The sequence below is a fragment of the Podarcis filfolensis genome, assembly GCF_964270895.1.
Source record: "Podarcis filfolensis genome assembly, chromosome: 14".
NCBI lineage: Eukaryota > Metazoa > Chordata > Lepidosauria > Squamata > Lacertidae > Podarcis > Podarcis filfolensis.
In genome coordinates, this window is record NC_139616.1 from 49,663,732 (window position 1) to 49,683,894 (window position 20,163).

Here is a 20,163-nt window from a genome sequence, read left to right on the forward strand (position 1 = left end):
TCTGGTTGGCCTCTGTTATTTTCTCCGACCGATGGAGAACCTACAAAGGACTCTATAAGGGCTCTTGTGTCCCCCATAAGGGAAGAAGGGCAGGTTTTCTTTTATTACACCTGCAAGGGCACAACCTCTTCATTTTTCCACCTCTTCTGCTTTGCCAGCAATGTGAGAGCATCTGCTAAGTCTGAGCTCCGTGTTACATTTTAGCTAGACTTAAGATTGTCTTTGTAACTGAATTACCATTTTAAGCCTGCCTGAAAAAAGCTGCTGTATCTGTTCCTCTTCTACAAGTATTCTAAGTAAATGTTAATTTTACCTTTTACAAGACTCTTTGTGTGGTTATTATTTAAAGGGACAGAAACAGGGGAAATAGCAGGAAAAGCCAGTCTGCCTTAAAGCATCCTAGATTACTTAGGCTAAAACTGGCCTATCTAAGCTTCCATTTAAGCTGCAAAGGGATCGCACTCTGCTGAATTTACAAACGTGAGAAAAAAAGGATAAATATGTCATCTCCTTGCATGTATTCACATCCCAACTGTGATAGGAATTTTGAGGTCTTAGATATATGTTGTTGTTGTTTAGTTGTTTAGTCGTGTCCGACTCTTCGTGACCCCATGGACCAGAGCACGCCAGGCACTCCTGTCTTCCACTGCCTCCCGCAGTTTGGTCAGGCTCATGTTTATAGCTTCGAGAACACTGTCCAATCATCTCGTCCTCTGTCGTCCGCTTCTCCTTGTGCCCTCCATCTTTCCGAACATCAGGGTCTTTTCCAGGGAGTCTTCTCTTCTCATGAGGTGGCCAAAGTATTGGCGCCTCAACTTCACGATCTGTCCTTCCAGTAAGCACTCAGGGCTGATTTCCTTAAGAATGGATCGGTTTGATCTTCTTGCAGTCCATGGGACTCTCAAGAGTCTCCTCCAGCACCATAATTCAAAAGCATCAATTCTTCGGCGATCAGGCTTCTTTATGGTCCAGCTCTCATTTCCATACATCACTACTGGGAAAACCATGGCTTTAACTATATGGACCTTTGTTGGCAAGGTGATGTCTCTGCTTTTTAAGATGCTGTCTAGGTTTGCCATCGCCTTTCTCCCAAGGAGCAGGCATCTTTTAATTTCGTGATTGCTGTCACCATCTGCAGTGATCATGGAGCCCAAGAAAGTAAAATCTCTCACTGCCTCCATTTCTTTCCCTTCTATTTGCCAGGAGGTGATGGGACCAGTGACCATGATCTTCGTTTTTTTGATGTTGAGCTTCAGACCATATTTTGTGCTCTCCTCTTTCACCCTCATTAAAAGCTTCTTTAATTCCTCCTCACTTTCTGCCATCAAGGTTGTGTCATCTGCATATCTGAGGTTGTTGATATTTCTTCTGGCGATCTTAATTCCGGCTAGGGATTCATCCAGCCCAGCCTTTTGCATGATGAATTCTGCATATAAGTTAAATAACCAGGGAGACAATATACAGCCTTGCCGTACTCCTTTCCCAATTTTGAACCAATCAGTTGTTCCATATCCAGTTCTAACTGTAGCTTCTTGTCCCACATAGAGATTTCTCAGGAGACAGATGAGGTGATCAGGCACTCCCATTTCTTTAAGAACTTGCCATAGTTTGCTGTGGTTGACATATATATGTGGTATGTCAAATGTTCATAAGTGTACCAACCAAGCCCGTACATAGATCAGCACAGGAAGACTGACCTGAAACCATTTTGATTCCCAAACTGAGCAAATGTTTTCTCTGCAAGGTCAAAGGAAAATGGAAAAGCCTCCCCATTGTCTTTTCCTTCACAAATCCTGTCTGATGATATGAATAGGGTGTGAGGCTGTGACCTGGCTCAGGAACTAAGTATTTATCATTACAAAAGACTGGCCAGGCTCCCCAGGCAATCCAATCAAGTGACCATTAAACAGGTAACCTGCCAGACAGGAGGTAAACCACTCATATTTCTGCTGTAAACACCCCGTTCTGTGATGTAGGTATGATGTGTCTGGAGGGGTGGTCTTGAGCTCCAGGGCAGGGAATTTTAAATGTCTATATAAGGCCTTGCGCTCCATTGTTCTGGGTACCTCCTCCCTCCTGCGTGTGGTGAGTGAGCACCCTGTTGCAACAGTTCAGTAAAGATCAGGCTTACTAGCTGCTTTGCTTCTCAATATTCTCTGGTTGGCCTCTGTTATTTTCTCCTACCAATAGGGAACCCAGGTAAGGACTCTATATGGGCTCTTGGATACCCCATAAGGAAATAAGGGCAGAACACAACGCAAGCCACCCTGGCTTGACCCAGAAAGATGCCAGCCTGCCACCATTTGCGGAGTTGCCAGGAGGAAGAGCTCTGGGCCCACAAAGAGCAGCTGCTGCAACATAAGAGGCTGCATTCCTGCTATCGTTGTGTGATATGTATTTTTTATTGCAGGGCCGGTGCCTTCGCTTGCTTTCCACAGGAGGCCACGTTACAACAGCCCGAGATCAGAGGAGGACAGTTGCGCAGAAGTGCAAGAAGGGGAAAGGCAAGTTTGTGAGAGCAACTGTGTTAGCAAGGGAGAGTGAGAAGGAAGAAGGGGAGCTGGGAGCCTCTGAGGCTTCCCAAACCTAGTCTGAAGTGACAGCTGTGCCCGGTGGCAAAGGGGGCAAGTGCTTGTAGGGGCGGCAACCTGGGATCCCACTCCCCTCCATGTTTCCCCCCCCCCTTTCAGTTCTTTTCTCTCCCCTCTTTTTGTGCTGAGTTGAAAAGTGTCATTTCTCATTTTGCTTTTACCGTTGCCAGAGCTGATTACAGCTTGCCCTATATAGTGGCATGTTGATGCCCTGCAGAAAGCAGTTGGCATCTGAAAAGACAATAACTGTGTGGTTTATCGGCCCATTACATAGCGCTGTACTGGGAAACAAAAGGAAGGCTGCAGGCTCTGCTGTTTAATGCTTTGCTCGGTGAAAGCCGAATGAATCAGTGCCTACCCTGGGCATCTCCTTTTTGGTTTGGATAAATGATATTTGGGGTTTTTTTCTTCTACGGAAGCAAAAATGCCAATAGGAAGGCAGGTGTCCGGGTACCTTAAGAGCCAGGGAGCATGAATAGGCAAACTAAGGCCCGGGGGCTGGATGCGGCCCAATCACCTTCTCAATCCGGCCCACGGATGGTCCGGGAATCAGCCTGTTTTTACATGAGTAGAATGTGTGCTTTTATTTAAAATGCATCTCTGGGTTATTTGTGGGGCATAGGAATTCGTTCTTTTTTTTCTTCAAAATATAGTCCGCCCCCCCTCCAAGGTCTGAGGGACAGTGGACCGGCCCCCTGCTGAAAAAGTTTGCTGAGCCCTGGGTTAGAGGGCTGAAATGTGACCTGGGAGGCCTGGGTGTGAATCCCCACTCAGCCATGAAGCTCAGGTGCCAATCACTTCCTCTCACCCTCACATGACTATTGTGGGGATTAAAGGAGGACACGGACTCTGGTTAGCCATGATGACCCCCCTTGCACACAGTGGAGCTTACTTCCGAGTGAATAGGAAAGCTCTAAAGCATCCTTTTTGGGGAGGTCTGGGGACCAGAACTGTACGCAGTACCAGCCGCATATATTAGCCCTGCCTGTTGCAGGCACAGTCGCCTGAAAGCCACCTGCATGGTCAAAACAGAGCCTTTTCTGTGGTGGCCCCACAATTTAGAGAATGCCCTTCTATGGACGCTTGTGCCTGGGCTTATGTGTTAATTGTTAATAGGTGCTTTTAGTATGCGCTGTGGTTATTTGCTCCAAAGCCTGAGGCACAATGTCAGATAGCAAATAGGCACAATTATTGCCATATTCCTGGGGTGATGTAAATTTAATGCAAATGTCTCCCCCTCTGCCGAAATAAATGGACTCAGCTGGCAATTTTACGTTTGGGAGCTTTGCTTCCGGAGAGGTGTGCCTGGTGGTGAGTTCCCCCGCTCTGGCTTCCTGCCCCCGACCTCCTTCTCTTCCCCCGTTGCAAAGCCTTGACAGCGGATGGCCAAACTTCTCCTGTCTGCCTTCAACGGCTGGAAAGCCTGAGGCGGGATGGCTGGATGCTGTGAATTAGCAAGTGCTCTAAGTGAACGCGATGAAAAATAAATCAAGGAAGCCGCATTACCAAAATGGGCTTTGTTCATTTGTTTCTGACAAGTGCGGGCTGGGCGTTAATTATTCATCAGGCTTCGCAGTGTACTAGCAAAATGTGCCACAGCGCACTTTGTAAAAGTGATGAAGTCCGGGTAGAAGGACGCTGCGAGAGGATGCTTCTTGCGTGTGGCATCTTTGCAGAGGAAAACAACCACCACCTGGGGAATATTCCCCACCTGGGCCCAGGAAGCTGCCTCACACCAGCAAAGACCACTGGCCTTCTGGTCCATTGACTCCGATGGGCTGTGACTCTGGCTGAGGTCCTTCCCTCGCCATTTATTTGGAAATTCCACAAACTGAATTTGGGAGCTTCTATGTGGGTGGCGCTGTGGTCTAAACCACTGAGTCTCTTGGGCTTGCCAATTGGAAGGTCGGCAGTTCAAATCCCTGCGATGGGGTGAGCTCCCGTTGCTCAGTCCCTGCTCCTGCCCACCTAGCAGTTCAAAAGCAGGTCAAAATGCAAATAGAAAAAGTAGGTACCGCTCCAGCGGGAAGGTAAATGGCGTTTCCGTGCACTGCTCTGGTTTTGCCAGAAGCGGCTTAGACCCAGAAAAACTGTCTGCGGACTAATGTCAGCTCCCTCGGCCAGTAAAGCGAGATGAGCGCCTCAACCCCAGAGTCATTTGCAACTGGACTTAACTGTCAGGGGTCCTTTACCTTTACCTTTATGTGCAAAGCACCACTCAGTTTTGGACCTTTCCCAAACTGTTAGTGTGTTTGTGTGCACGCGCAAAATTTCTTGAGTGTTTAGTGAAGGAAAGTGTGAAACTTTGCAGTTCCCCTGAACACATAATGAAATCTAGACCATGGGTAGGCAATCTAAGGCCCGGGGGCCGGATGCGGCCCAATCGCCTTCTAAATCCAGCCTGTGGAGGGTCCCGGAATCAGCGTGTTTTTACATGAGTAGAATGTGTGCTTTTATTTGAAATGCATCTCTGGGTTGTTTGTGGGGCCTGCCTGGTGTTTTTACATGAGTAGAATGTGTGCTTTTATTTAAAATGCATCTCTGGGATATTTCTGGGGCTTAGGAATTTGTTCATCCCCCCCCCAAAAAAATATAGTCCGGCCCACTACATGGTCTGATGGACCATGGCTGAAAAAGGTTGCTGAGCCCTGATCTAGAGGCATGCTTTATTCAAAAACTTTCCAAAACAAGGAGAGTAATGTTGCCCAGCTCAGTTATGGCCAGGAATGCTCTCTTGCAAAAAAAGGAGCAGGCAGGAGTGATGCATCCCGCTTCGCCGTTTGAGACAAACAGAGAATATGGCACCTGCTTTCTACTGCCCGGCCCCCTGTTGCCACCCCACCGCCAAGCCCCACTTACCTGCAAGCACTGGCAGCGGCACCTTCCAGGGAAATCTCGCCAAACGCTTGCAAGATCTCATGTGCACTGTGAGATCTCATGAGATTTGGGTGAGATATCCCCAGAAACTGGTGGCACTGCCAATGCCACTTCTCCGCTGGCAGTGGAGGAGGCGAGGTGGGTGGCAGAGATGAAGTGGGCACCGCTGCTTGGGCTTCTGCCACTCGAGGTGGGCACGTCACCCTGCCTCATCAGTGGACTGGGCCTGGCAGCTGGTGAAGCTGGTGAGGGTGACTGCATAAACTCAACTGCAGTGGGTCACATGGAAAGCATCCTAGGCCCTCATACTGACAGCTGGTTTCTCTCAGTGTTTGTGTTGTGGTTCCTTGGAGTCAGAAAAGAGCTGCTCAGGGAGAAAAGGAGCACGTACAAGAAAATCCAGTGGCCAGCCGTGTGCTTCTTGGAAGCCCACAAGCAAAGCTTGGAAGCAATAGCTTTTTTATGTGTCCCTGATGTTCCCCAGCAACTCAGAGGTGTCCTGTCTCTGAAGAAGACATTCCATATCATTGTTTACCAAGTCCTGCTGGCCTTGATGTGTCCTCCATGTAGCTTTGATGGCCACCAACTTGGACAGCCTTAAAAGAGGATCAAATAGATTCATAGAGAAGACTATCAATGGCTACTTGTCATGAAGTCTGTTCTTTGCGTCTGGAGTCAGAAGTGGCAACGCATTCTAAATACTACTTGGTGGAAACTGCAAGAGGGGAGAGTCCTCTTCTGCTCACGTCCTGCATGAAGGTTTTCCATAATGAGCGTCTGGTTGGCCACTGTGAGCATAGGGTGCTTGGTGTGCTGGGCCCAGGGGTAACCCAAGTAATGCGGTCCAGGTCCGGTCCCAAATCCAAGGGTTCTGAGAGGAGTCAGTCTGACAGGGTGAAGGCAGGACACCAGGCAGGAAACCAGGCAAGGACAAGCAGAGAATCACAGGCAGGTTCTGGCAAACAGCAACGTTGCTCCCGCAACCTGGGGGGGGGGTCCGACCGCCTTTTATCTCTGTTGGGGTAACGGCCAGTCCTGATCCCCCGGTGACTCACCTCCCTGTCTTGCCCGAAGGCGAGCACTCCTCCTGTGAGTACTCAGGTCTCTCCTTCTCTCAGACCTCAGTCTCTGCAGCTCGGGAGACGTTGGTGGGTGACTAGACCCAGGGGCCGCCTCAGCCTCCCCTGACCCAACCGGTAGTGGAGCAGCTGTAAGTGATGGCCCAGCTGAAGGCAACGAGGTCATCCCCGCATCTGGAGCCAGGGCAGGCTCAGGCCCCTGACTCGGCCCAGCTGGTGCTTGTTGCAGGGAAACCTGTGCAGACTGGGTCTCTTCAGAATCAGGCCCCAGACTAGGTTCAGATGCCGCCTGAGGCAAAGGATCCGGTGCGGACTGAGTCTCCTCTGGCTCCGAGTCCAAGCTCCAGTCCCAGGCCATCACACTCGGTTAGATGGTCCATTGGCCTGATCCAGCAGGCTCTTCTTAAGTTCTTCAACAAACATAAGCTCCTGTTGGCGCCGAATGCAACCACCCAGATACTTGTGGGGGCTTCGTTTTCAGAGCCAAGGCCAGTCCTAGACATTCTGCTGTTTGAGGCTAAGGACACCATTCCTCCCCATGTCCTCCCCATTCTGTGTGCAGAGGCTGACTGAATTGCCCGTTGAATTTCATTTCTGACTGGTGGTGATGGGGCAGGGCAGCAGGCTAACTTAGGGAGCATGCGCAGCTCTGTCTAAGTAGCACACATAGCTCTGTCCCCAAGCCGAAATTCGGTCTTGCTCAGATGTGGGGAACCTGTGGTCCTGCAGATCTTGTTGGACTCCAACTCCCACCATTCCTTGCTTTGCGGGTTGGTGTTGGGGGCTGGAGTCAAACAACCTCTGGAGCACCCCGTTTTCACTACCCCATTTGCTCCAGAAACAGATGTTCTAGTCCTCCACACTTGCCTGTTCATTGCAGTGCCAGGGAGATGCTGTGGGGACCCGGGAGAAAGGAATCCTTTTGCTGCAATGGAAACATTTGTTATAGCTGGGTGGAACTGCGTGAGTTCATGTACACATTTGCAAAATGAATTATTGTGCATTTAAATGGATATTGCTCTGTCTCTTTCGACTGGAAGCCCTCCTTACAGTCTTGGCGCCTTTAGTTTTTACGACGGGTTTAAATCAACATTTTTTATAACTCTTTTCTAATTCAGAGGTGTGGTTTTTTTTCCGTGGCGGTGCATTTTTAATGTTTTTGAAATGGTTAATGGGTGGAATAAAAAGACAGCCGACATGTCGTTGCATTATCCCCTGCAGATGTAGAGGACGAATTTTTTAGTCAGCATCCTTCCTTTACACCCCCTCCAGCAATTCCAGATGAATATGAGGACTCTGAACACCTTGGAGCAGATGAAGGGACACAACCTGAGCCTTGCGCCATCTCAGTTTGCTGGAAATGTTTCTCTGCTTGTTGAACACTGTGGACAGTGAGTCAGGAATCAGAAGTTGGAAGACTGGAACATTCAGGGCAGGTACCTCAGGTTAAGTACTTAATTCGTTCTGGAGGTTCGTACTTAACCTGAAATTGTTCTTAACCTGAAGCACCACTTTAGCTAATGGGGCCTCCTGCTGCTGCCGCACCGCCAGAGCCCGATTTCTATTCTCATCCTGAAGCAAAGTTCTTAACCTGAAGCACTATTTCTGGGTTAGCGGAGTCTGTAACCTGAAGCGTATGTAACCTGAAGCGTATGTAACCTGAGGTACCACTGTAAAAGAAAGTACTTCTTCACACAGCACTGAGTTAAACTATGGAACTTCCTCCCTCAGGAAGCTAATTTCAATGTCTTCAGAAGATGATTAGACAAATTCATGGAGGAAAGGGCTGTTGATGTCTGCTAGCCAGAAAGGCTCTCTCAAGGCAAATCTAAAAAAATGTAATATAAACACCGACAATGGGGAAACACTGGCCTGAGCACGCTCCAATTGGATAACAGCCTTTACCACAGGTGTCATGGACTTTGAAGACGCTAGAACTCAGGACGCAAGGGAGAAACGTGCTAAGAGGAAGGCACACTTGGCAAACCGTCACCGTGATAAACTCCTGTCTGGAAACCTATGTCCCCACTGTGGAAGGACCTGTGGATCCAGAATTGGCCTCCACAGTCACTTACGGATTCACTGTTAAGACCGTGTTCATGGGAGACAATCTTCCTTGACTATGAGGGATCGCCAGAGACTGGCTCCACCTCCACAGCCAGAGGAAGCAATGCTTCTGAACGCCAGCTGCTGAAAACTGCTCTTGCACATGGATTCTGCTCCCTGGTTTCCTCCAGGCATCTGGTTGGCCACTGTGAGAACAGGATGCTGGACTAGATGGGCCAGTGGCCTGATCCAGGAGGCACTTCTTATGTTCTCAAGTCCCTGGTTCAACTCTAGAGCTGCCAGGGCAGGAGCATCCCAGACCCTGAAAGACTGTTGTGAACATGCACATCCGCATCCCTCCAATTCTCACCAGCATCTCCAGGAAGGTTTGGGAAAGGCTCCCTGTCTGAAATTCTGAAGAGCTTTTGCCAGTCACCTGAGCTCAACGGGGGCAATGGTCTCGCTCCATGTAAGGCCTTCTTCCTTACGTAAGCTTTGGAGAATATATGATGGACTTCCTCTCTTTTAAAACTTTTGTTTTGCAAGTTTTATTTGCATGTGTTTGCGCTTTGCGGCCACAATTGTCATGTGTTTCACAGTTACATTTTTCAAGGCAGCTGTGCCAAGCCCTGTGAGAGTATAAATATGCATATTCCTCTAGTGATAGTGCCAGAGACATTAAAACATGTTGTCAGAGAAGAGAAAAATGCTGTTTCTCTTTGATTTTATTTTTGCATGAGGCAGACTCTGCACTTGGAGACCATTAAAAAAATCCCAAAGCCGAACTCCCCTGTTCATTGTACTCTGGTTGTTGTGTCTTTGGAAGAGGAGTTGACGCCAACCGTGCTGGGCAATATGATCATTTAAAAAAGCTAAAGCATGTTGCTAGATCTCATGGTGTGAGACCTGCAACTGTCCTAACATTGCTGAACACTAAGTTCCCACCATCCCTGAGTCATTGGCCTCTGCTGAGGCTGATGGGAGTTGTAGTCCAATAACATACTGAGGGCCATGTGTTCTCCATCCGTGATCTAGATCAGCTTTTCTCAGCTTTGGATCCCCAGATGTTGTTGGACTACAACTCCCATCATCCCTGACCACTGGCCCTGCTACCTAGGCATGGGGGGAGTTGAAGTTGCACATCAGCTGTGATCACCTGGGCAGCAGACTGACCGGGCACATGGTTCACCTGGTTGGTCAAAATTCTATTTAAATTATAGTAATTATAAGTTTTCATCTGTACATATAAACAGGGATATGCAAAATTCATGCAAAACAGCACACCCTCCAACATTTCTCTGAGGAAAATAGGGACGTACGGTTCCATAATGATAATTTTACTATTTATACCCCACACATTTCACTGGGTTGCCCCAGCCACTCTGGGCAGCTTCCAACATGTATAAATGCAGCTCAAAGGTCAGATAATGCCATACCCCCCAACATTTCTCCAATGAAAATCAGGACATCCTAAGGAAAAGTGGGACATTCTGGGATCAAATCAGAATCCAAGATGGCTTCTCTAAATCAGGGACGTCCCTGGAAAATAGGGACACTTCGAGGGTCTATAACTACATTCTCATTTTTCCTCTTTTTTGGTGATGCCACCCACTCAGATGAGCCTTGCTCAGCTTGAAGAGTCACAAGCTACCTGTCTCTTCAGGTAAATCACAGCCCAGTCTACGTGGAAGTAAAATCCACTGGGGTCAAGGTGGCCACTCCTAGAAAAGTCCTTTCGACATCAGGGACACTTCCATACCATGCATTTGAAACTCTGTGACGCCATTTTAAACACTCATGGCCTCTCCAAAGAATCCTGGGAGCTGTAGGTTTTTTTAGAGGGGCTGAGAGTTGTCCTATTCCCCCCTGGAGCTACAATTCCCCGAGTAGTTTTAGAATAAAATCTCTCCTCCCAGGAACTCTGGGAATTGCAGTTCTGTGGGGGTAACAGGAGCCTCTTAACAAGGCTCAGCACCTTCAACAAACTACAGCTCCCATAATTCTTTGGGGGGAGCCATAACTGTTTAAGGCGGTATCACCCCTCTTGAAATGTACATTTGTGAACATAGCATAAAGCCCACTGAGAGGTGAAGAGCTTCTGTAGCCATGCTGCCTGCTGCCTGCTCTTTCAGCTCCAAATATGGCTGGTGTCCTCGTAAATTTATGCAATATCAGGTTATGAGAATTTACTTGCTGGGTAGCTGGGCCTATTTAGTATGCAACCGAGCACTGAAGCTGTTATATTATTTTTTCTGAAAACATATATTTTCTAAGTCCCTGGTTTCATCACTCTGTGGCTTGTTTTTCCCCTCCAAAATTTGCCTTATTGAGTTTTAAGCCTCTATAAATAATGCAAGCCAAACATTTAACTAAGACGCAGCTGTAAACACAGATGCACAATGGTTTTAAATTCAGCGAGCTCATTAAGACACAGAGCTTTAATACAACCTCCAGCAAATCGAAGCCTTTTCTCATCTGCACAACTCAGATGTATTTTTCAAAATGACATGCCCAGCGACTCCAGCGCTGACAATCGTGTCACTTTGTTTCTGGGAGGAATCATCTCTTGGTAATAAATTTCCTCATAATACACTTTTTAAAAAGAAAAAGCCTGCAATATTTAGCTGATTAATTGGCTATATTAATTAATTAAAAACCTTCTGATTGACTAAAAACGTGCCCTTAATTAACCAGGCAACACACAGAGATACACACACACATTTATTTATGCCAAGATAAAGGGCATGAGAAGTCTAAGGCTAATAAGAAGCGGCTGGGTTGGGTCAAATATTCATCTAGTCTGGCATTCTGGCTTCACTGTGGTCAACCAGACGCCTCTGGGATGCCTGCAAGCAGGTAAGGTGGTGCCTAACCATCACAAAAGAGGCGCAGGCTCAAATTTAGAAACACTTGCAATTATTTAAATGGAAATACAGTAATCCTCCATCTTATGTGCTTTTGATTTGTGCAATTTGGGCAGGTTGAAATTGAACAAGGCAAGTCCCAAGCAGGGTGGAGAGCTTAAAAGTTCTTTTTGTGCTGGGTCAGACTGGGCTTACCTGGCACAAAAAAGAGCTACTAAGCTTTCCGCCTTGACTGGGCAGCAAGACCCACTCATTGTACCACCTGTGGAAAGCTCTGGGATGCGCTCTGAGATCTCACAGAGTCCACCCAAGTTTCAGTGGACCTGAAGGAGCGTTTCCACCCCCATCGTTTAGCCCGGACACTGAGGTCCAGCTCTGAGGGCCTTCTGGCGGTTCCCTCACTCTGAGATGTAAAGTTACAGGGAACCAGGCAGAGGGCCTTCTTGGTGGTGGCACTCGCCCTGTGGAACTCCCTCCCGTCAGATGTCAAGGAAATAAACAGCTATCCCCTAAAAGGGGAGCAGGTTGTTGTGTCACAGCCTGCGTATTTCCTGTTCACAGGATGTTTCTCTTTTGTTATATAGCTGTTGTTCTCTCTCTCTGTGTCTGGAAATCGAAGCAGGCAGTCATGTTTTCTTTGTTCTGACCAACGCTGAATAATGTTGTAAATAATGCTCTCCTGGGTGCATCTTTCGCTGTGCGAACTCTGCTGAAAGAGCGTGCACCAGCCTTGGAATGTGGCATGTTATTTCTGAGGCTCGTGTCGCTAATTGATTGATACTGTATCTACGGGAGATCGATGGATCGTCCGGAGGCGACATGGAGTCATGATGGTCTTTGCCTCCCTGGCAGTATCCCAACAATCTGAAGGCAACCCTGTTTAAGGGACTTTTTAAATGTTTGATGTTTTATCGTGTTTTTAATATTCTGTTGGGAGCCGCCCAGAGTGGCTGGGGAAACCCACCACCCCCACCCCCACGACTTCCCTCAAAGTCCTCTTCTGGTTCTTTAAATATTTGCTTCTCCTGCTTATTTTGTTCTACCTTAATACTGTAATCTTTAAATTAAATATAGTATATACCCTTGTCATTTTTGTTCCATAATTCTTTTCACATTGTATCTTACACTTTGTTCTTTTCCAGTTATCTTAATTTCTGTGTTTGTTCTGTTAGTTGTAAGTGTTTACTCAAACCCTGCTAGTGAGTCCACTTCTTTACAATATTTCTGTAAATACAACATTAACGGTTCCCATTTTTTTTTGAAAATCTCTATTGTCCTTGTCTCTAAGTTTTCCGATTAGCTTCGCCATTTCAGCATATTCCACCAGTTTTTCTTGTCATACTTCTTTCTTTGTCATCTTGTCATCTTTCCATTTGGGGGCTAGTAGTATCCGAGCCGCTGTTGTAGCATACATAAATAATTTCTTCTGCTCTTTTGGCCAGTCTTGACCTGTAATGCCTAGCTAGAAAGCTTCTGTCTTTTAACAAAAGTATAAGTCCTGATTAATTCAATGGGACTTACTCCCAGGTAAGTGCAGCCTCAGGCACCTATGGTTCACTGACTTTGATTTGTTCAGTCAGGTGACAGCCCTGGGGTGGTTTTCCCCCCAGAAATTCTCTTTCCGGCCACTCTCTTCCATAAGCTATTTCTTCTTCTTTTTTTGGCCTTGCTTCTAAAGTGCTGCGGTTAGTGCTTCCATGGTCAATATTTCACAAGGAGAAAAAAGATGGTGCCCACAGCTGTTCAGCTGTTCTCCACTTTCCCATTCCAATGAATAAGTCACAGCTCTGATCCAGAACAATTGGTTGTTTTACACAAACCTTTGCAGCGGTGCCAAAAGAAGTTCCTTTTCCCAATGATTTTTTCAGCAGAAACTGTTCGTTCCTTCATTCCTTGTACTTTCTCTGCCTTTCTCAGTTGTCCTCATCTTGGGTCATCAGTGCTGGGTTAAAGACTAAGCAGGGGCACCAAAAAATGAGATTTTTTTTAAAAAAATTTGTCATTTGTCATTTCATAAAAGAAGCATTTAAGCAGTGATCGTGGAAGAAATGGGGGAAGATTGTAGAGCGGCATTTAAGTCTAGCAATCTCTCGCTATTTCCTGTTCTCTTTTTATTACTCATCACTACCTAAACGGGGGGGGGGGGGACCAACTATCAGAGATCAAAATCATATGTGACATAAAATCATATGTGACCATACCCTCTAACACGTTGAGGTGAAAAACCAGGACGTTGTACATGACCTGCATGAGATTGTGGCCCTGAAAAAGTGCTTTCAAACAAGAGCATGGCGCCAAAAAATGAACGTTTGGGGGCACTGCATGAGATTATGGCCCCAGAAAAGCACTTTTTCGGGGTGAGATTGTGGCGCCCAAAATGGCCGCCGTGCTCTTGCGTGGGGAAAAGGGATGTCTCAGTTTTACAGAGACAGCTGAGTGATATATGACATACATGCATGTCCATTTTTTTTATATAAAAAAATCATGGTTTAGTATTGTTTTTATTTTGAATTACCCTTGGAGGGGGCATTAAAATCTCATCAGTGCTTAGTGTGAGTGTCTGGAGGCGGTTGGAGGATGGATGGCGGCTAACAGATTGAGGTTGAATCCTGACAAGACAGAAGTACTGTTTTTGGGGGACAGGAGGCGGGCAGGTGTGGAGGATTCCCTGGTCCTGAATGGGGTAACTGTGCCCCTGAAGGACCAGGTGCGCAGCCTGGGAGTCATTTTGGACTCACAGCTGTCCATGGAGGCACAGGTCAAATCTGTATCCAGGGCAGCTGTTTACCAGCTCCATCTGGTACGTAGGCTGAGACCCTATCTGCCTGCGGACTGTCTCGCCAGAGTGGTGCATGCTCTGGTTATCTCCCGCTTGGACTACTGCAATGCGCTCTACGTGGGGCTACCTTTGAAGGTGACCCGGAAACTACAACTAATCCAGAATGCAGCAGCCAGACTGGTGACTGGGAGTGGCCGCCGAGACCATATAACACCGGTCTTGAAAGACCTACATTGGCTCCCAGTACGTTTCCGAGCACAATTCAAAGTGTTGGTGCTGACCTTGAAAGCCCTAAACAGCCTCGGTCCAGTATATCTGAAGGAGCATCTCCTCCCCCATCGTTCTGCCCGGACACTGAGGTCCAGCTCCGAGGGCCTTCTGGCGGTTCCCTCACTGCAAGAGGCCAAGTTACAGGGAACCAGGCAGAGGGCCTTCTCGGTAGTGGCGCCCGCCCTGTGGAATGCACTCCCATCAGATGTCAAGGAAATAAACAACTACCTGACATTCAGAAGACATCTGAAGGCAGCCCTGTTCAGGGAAGTTTTTAATATGTGACATTTTAGTGTATTTTTCATCTTTGTTGGAAGCCGCCCAGAGTGGCTGGGGAAACCCAGCCAGATGGGCGGGGTACAAATAATAAATTATTATTATTATTATTATTATTAGTAGTAGTAGTAGTATGTCATCATGACACAACTGTGTCCTACTGGCTATACAGAATTGTGAAGACATACGGTGCAGTATCTGAGACCTGATTGGATGAGATTGTCCCAGCTGGAAAGGTGGAAACAGAGCAGTAACCAGAAGAAATACACAATGCCAAGCAGGCAACTTAATGGCCCCGTAAGGAGAGGGGAGAAGATATTAGCGAGGGGTGAGGGAGAGAATAAATTTGCTCAGTTAATATTTTTGCAGAAGCAAACTACATTTTGCTGAAGTCATTTGTTCATACGAAAAAAGAGAGAGAAACCAAGACAGCTTTATTTAACTATTTATTAAATTTATATCGCACCTTTACGTTGCAGTATCACCATCAAATTGATCCACGCTCCACGTAAAAATGCCATCACAATAAAATATCAGGAAAGAAAGAATAAAGGCGTTTAAAAGCAGCTATTCAAACTGCTGATCACATGAACTTTTTAAATTATTGTTATTATTTATTTGAAATTTATTTATTTTTATTAAATAGTCAAAGAGTGACTTGATTTTAATACAGGACCTTTCCAACCCTGCCCCCCCCCCGCGAGTCAGCATTCCATGCTCACTGAGCATGCTCAGTCCTCGTCGAGCTGTTCAATCCTCTGCCCCAACTTTTTCATGTACATTTGCAACCCCCTCCCTGAGCCTCTTCACAGCTTCCTCTTGCGCATGAATCGTGCCATTTCACCTACATGCCTGGAGGAACAGTTTACTATTAATATACGGGATGGTCCTCAGGGTGAGAGTTAACAGCAGGGCAAAGGCCACCTGATGATCTCATGGCAGAATCAGCATTTGAACCCAGGGCTGACACAGCTTTCCTTCTTCTTTTCCTCCCCTGGAGTCATAAGGCCTTTTGAATCAAGGCATGTAGCCTTTGGAAGGTCAAGAGCAGGGCCTAGGAGCAACTTAAATCGAGTCCTCCCTTAAAGAGGGCACGTGTTGCGATGAGACCTGGAAAACCAACACCCTGTGTTGTGGGTGGGTACAATTGGTCAGCCACAACACCCAGTTGGTAGGTCCCTCAAAGCTGGGTGCAATCTGGCCAATGGGACGCAGTCCAAATGGTTCGAGGGACCTATTTATGCACGTGACCCAGAGCTTCCTCTTTCGGCGCGTGCATTCGGAACACCAGCCCACCTCTCCCTATATTTAGGGCTTTGCGCTTGACCTTGCTATGCCATTGTGTGTCGTCTGTCGTTGGGACAGGGGCACGGCAGGAATTTTCCCCACTTGGCTGATGGGCTGGTGCCATTTGGGTTTCACCTGCCGCGTAGCAAATCGTCACAACTTGTAAGGTTGTGGATAGGCTCTGGTTCAGGTGATAGGGATGGGAGAACGCTCTCGCCATCCCTATGTGAAGGGTATTCCGTTAAAGGAATCCAGGGACTCGATGGTTTGGTCAACCCCTGAGAGGGGGTTGTGTCTGTGCCTGAGTCCAGGGGGGCATTTGGGTGATGGAGATAGCCTGTTCCTGGCTTTCTGCTTATCCAGGTGTTCACCCTAGGCTGACCTATGCTGGTGCCCTGGGCCAGCGCTACCTGCAACGGCGCAGGGAGCTAGTCAAACCAGAGCCTATGCAACCAGTCACTTGCTGTAATCAAGAAAGTTGTGGCCTAAATTCTGCCAAAAACCAAACCAAAATTTGAGTCTTGTCTGAATTTATTTAAGGGGGAGGTTTAAAGGTCTGAACGCGCAAAAAGGATTGCTTCTCACATGTCAAAGGCACCCAGTTCACTTCAAAAGGAGAAACAGAACAATTAAATAAATCAGGTAAGAAGAGAGCCAGACCCGTCGGCTACACAATCTGAGTTGTAAGAAATGCCAATTAATCAACATGTTTGTGCATCTACAGGCACCCTTCCTCTGCGGTGGTTCTGCTTCTGCAGATATAAAACATTTCATAACTGGCAATGCTCAACAACCTGTTGGGTATAATTGATCTTCTTTTAATTTATTACAATGTTCCTCTGCATCTTCATCCCCCGTTGAACAGAGGGAACAAAGATTTTTCAAACAAATAAAACTAAAACGTAGATTCAATTTATTTTGCCCAGTTGAAGAATCCTTGGGGAGAAGAAGGGAAAGGGGTGGGAATGGGTGGCGGAAATCAATTCTCATCTAGCGAGGGCATCCTGGCAGGCTTGAGAACCACATTACTGCATTACGGTACCTTTTAACATCTCGTTTTATGTGACATACGGCATCATTCCTCCTGCATGATTCTATTACTTTCAGAAATCTGTGTTTAAAGAGCATTAAAGGTCTCACTTAAACTGACGGAAGTCGGGAGGCTTGAAGCTCAGAGTGACAGGCTGTTTAGCGGGGGCCCCTTGCAGATGGGGTGGGGGGGGAGAGAGGGACGCCCTCCCCCAGGGGGAAAGAAAACTGGCAAAGTAAAGAGCAATGTGTCAGCAATAAAACAGCTTCGCCTGCCTTTTTGTCAAGCGGTGGCGAACATTAGCAGTTGTGGAAATAAAGAGCAGCTTCTTGCGCACTGAATGGGACTTCCACGCCTGGAAGAACCAGCGGCAACAGCTATCATTGCAAGACTCAATTTTCAAGCTCTCGTGGGGGCGCAAAGCCCCCAGCAAAACGAACAACAGTTTTGACTCTCCTCTGTGTCTCTCCTGTATCAGGGGGCCGCCTTAGATGGGATTCAGGAACAGAATTTCCAACATTTCAAAATGATTAACTAGCTATGCTTTACCCAAGGATCCTCTGATATTTGGATACCTCAGAGAAGCTGTACTAATAGACAACAGGGAATTAATGTATCATCTATTAACTGCTGCCAGAATTTTTTTTACTGCTGACTAGGGCCTGGCAGACCAGGGCTCAACTCTCTGCTCAGCCATGGAGCTCACTGGATGACCTCAGGGGCCAGTTACTGCATCTCACAGAATCACAGAACTGTAGAGTTGGGAGGGGCCCAGGGGTCATCTAGTCCAACCCCCTGCAATGCAGGAATCTCAACTAAAGCATCCATGATAGACAGCCATCCAACCTCTGTTTAAAACCTCCAAGGAGGGAGAGTCCACAACCTCCTGAGGGACTCCATTCCACTGTTGAACATCTCAGCCTAACCTACCTCAAAGGGTTGTTGTGAGGATTAAATGAGGGGTGGAGAAAACCATATATATCACGTTGAGTTCCTTGGAGAAACAGGTGGGGTGTGAATACAACACATAAGTCAGGACTAGCCCTACTGTGAGGGGTGTTGTTGGATCACAAGCTTAACACGAGTCAACAGTGTGATGCAGCAGCAAAGAGAGAGAGAGAGAGAATGCTATTCTAGGCTGCATCCATAGAAGAATAGTGTCCAGCTCAAGGGATGTAATGTTAGAATTCCTGCTCCATGATTGCAGTCATGTGATTGTTGTCTATCACATGCCGGTGTATGTTTTGACTCCACAGAGTGGGAAGTGACGGAGACAGGATGTTTGTGTTCCTGTGTTCCGTGAAGTGGGACTGTTGTCCTTTGTTCTGTTTCTCTTTGCTGTCTGATGCTAGAGAGAGAGGGAGCCATGTTGCAGTGCTCTGTGTGTGTTTATATGTAAATAAAGTAGATTAGCCAAAATGCTGACTTGCTGAGGTCTGTCATGCAAGCTGTGAAGACTCTGCAGATCCCTAAGTGTGCCGGTGTTGGTTGGCATCGGTCGCTGTGATGTTCGGGCTGAAGAAAGTTTATGAAGCTCCCAAATGATAGACCAGGAGGGAGGGAACATGCCAGTTGGGCATGTGTCTCTGCCAGAGTCCTACTCGAGTGTAGGCTGAACTCCTGACAAGTAATAGTACCACTATTCTGCCTTGGTCAGATGACACCTGGAATACTGTATCCAATTCTGGGTACCACAATTTAAGATGGATGTTGACAAGCTGGGAAGTGTGCAGAGGAGGGCAACCAGGATGATCAAGGGTCTGGAAACCAAGCCTGATGAGGAATGGTTGAAGGAGCTGGGTATGTTTAGCCTGGGGGAAAAGGAGACCGAGAGGAGATATGATAGCCATCTTCAAATATCTCCAGGGCTGTCACATGGAAGATGGAGCAAGCTTGTTTTCTCCTGCTCTGGAGGGTAGGACTTGAACCAATGGATTCAAGTTACAAGAAAGAAGATTCCACCTAAACACCAGGAAGAACTTTCTGGTGGTAAGAGCTGTTTGGCAGTGGGACAGACTGTCTCTAGAGGGAGGGGACTCTCCTTTCTTGGAGGTTTTTAAGCAGGGCTTGGGTGGCCCTCTGCCATGGATGCTTTAGTCTCCTCCCCCATCGTTCTGCCTGGACACTGAGGTCCAGCTCCGAGGGCCTTCTGGCGGTTCCCTCACTGCGAGAGGCCAAGTTACAGGGAACCAGGCGGAGGGCCTTCTCGGTAGTGGCACCCGCCCTGTGGAACACCCTCCCATCAGATGTCAAAGCGATAAACAACTACCTGGCATTCAGAAGACATCTGAAGGCAGCCCTGTTCAGGGAAGTTTTTAACATGTGACATTTTAGTGTATTTTTCATCTTTGTTGGAAGCCGCCCAGAGTGGCTGGGGAAACCCAGCCAGATGGGCGGGGTACAAATAATAAATTATTATTATTATTATTATTATTATTATTATTATTATTATTATTATTAAGCTGAGATTCCTGCATTGCAGGGGGTTGGACTAGATTGACTCTTGGGGTCCCTTCCCGCTCTACGGTTCTGTGATTCTATGATTCTATTTTGAAAGAGCGAGAGGGGGTGGGGATAAGGCATGTTTGACAGTGTAGCTCAAGGCGTATGTTTAGCTTAAAGATTATGCCAGAATGAAGGCAAATATGACAGACCTAAACGCTTTGACGCTTGACTTTCAGCAGACTGTTCATTACGAAAGGCCAAGAGCTTCTCCATCTCGCAGTGGCACGGAATATTTCCTTTTGTTTTTAAATTGTGGGCTTGCTCGATTTGTTCTCGCCGGCTTTTTAATCCATTTCAAATCATTATTAGCTCTGCGGCCTTGAATTGCTTTTCATTTGGCAATGTTTTTGTAAATCACATGCCTCAGCAGGCTAAACCGGGGCAAAAAAAGCACTTTACGTCGCGTTTGTAACAATATGCAGCTGATTGAAGAATAAATTCCAAGCACGGCAGGATATTATCTCACTCTTGTGCTTTCTAAAATGCTCTTTTGAGAGAGAGCCTTGGAAGAAAAAAAATCTTCAGCCAGACCAGGCTCAAGGCACTTGTATCGATATTG